Genomic DNA, 1,266 nt, shown 5'->3' with positions numbered 1-1,266 from the left:
CCATCCGTAAATATGAATAATTCCTCTTGATACTGCTCTACATAGTTTTGAACTATTATCCACTGTGGCATTATTTTTGAGTTTTCTTTTAGTATTTGTTGTAAGCTTATATTTACAGATGGTTTTATAAATTTCCAGGGTGGCATCATTGATATTGCCACAGTGGGTCCTACTTGCAACTGATTGAGACCTGCATTTTGAGCCTTAGCATTCCCCACCCATCCAAAACTGTAAAAATTGCTTTTATTATGCTCTGCGCATTCTTGCAAGACAGTTTTTGTGGGGTGCACCATACTATGTCCTTGTAAATTAGTCCAATACGCCAACATGATCTTGACCCTCCTAATACGTAGCGGCATCTCTCCTGCTTCCACCTGTAATGCAGTTACTGGTGATGTTTTAAATGCTCTGGTACAAATCCGGAGTGCCTGTGCCTGCTCCACATCAAGCTTTTTAAGGTTAGATTCCGATGCTGACATATACGCTAAGCAACCATAGTCAGAGGCAGTTCTCATGAGAGCCTGATAAATGTTTATTAGCGATGCTCTACTCGCTCCCCAGTCTCGCCCTGATAGACATCTCAACACGTTGTTGATCTTCTTACACTTATTTCTGACCTTATCAATATGCTGACACCAAGTCAGCCTCTCATCAAAGAGAACTCCTAGAAACCTCACCACCTTAACCTGTTCCAAATCTTGTCCATACAATTTCAGTGGCACTACTTTGTGGCGCTTAGAGAAGCATATAACTTGAGTTTTTGGGATTGAGAGTTTAAATCCCCATTTATAAGTCCATTGTTCAACTTTCTCTATTGCATTTTGCATTTTCTTTCTTAGATATTCTACATTTCGACCCCTAACCCAGAGTGCTCCATCGTCTGCATAAAGTGACTTACCTGATCAAAAATGTAATTTATCATAATATTGAACAGTATGGGGCTGCAAACACTACCTTGTGGGGTACCATTTTCCACTATATGCCTACTTGAATACTCTATACCAACCTTAACTTCTATTGTTCTTCTGTCCAGGAAGTCTAATACCCAACCGAATAATTTACCTTTTATTCCTAATTTGTCAAGTTTAATAAGAAGTCCATCCTTCCACAGCATATCATATGCTTTTTTCGACGTCAAAGAACACGGCAATTACACTTTCCTTATTAGTTTGTGCTTTCCTAACTTCTGCTTCTAAGCACAAAACAGAGTCCATTGTCCCCCTACCCTTACGAAATCCAGACTGATACGCTGAAAAGAGACCCTTA

This window comes from Sinocyclocheilus rhinocerous, unplaced genomic scaffold, assembly GCF_001515625.1.
Source record: "Sinocyclocheilus rhinocerous isolate Xijiao unplaced genomic scaffold, SAMN03320098_v1.1 scaffold3802, whole genome shotgun sequence".
Lineage (NCBI taxonomy): Eukaryota > Metazoa > Chordata > Actinopteri > Cypriniformes > Cyprinidae > Sinocyclocheilus > Sinocyclocheilus rhinocerous.
Note: the sequence above shows the minus strand (reverse complement) of the source record.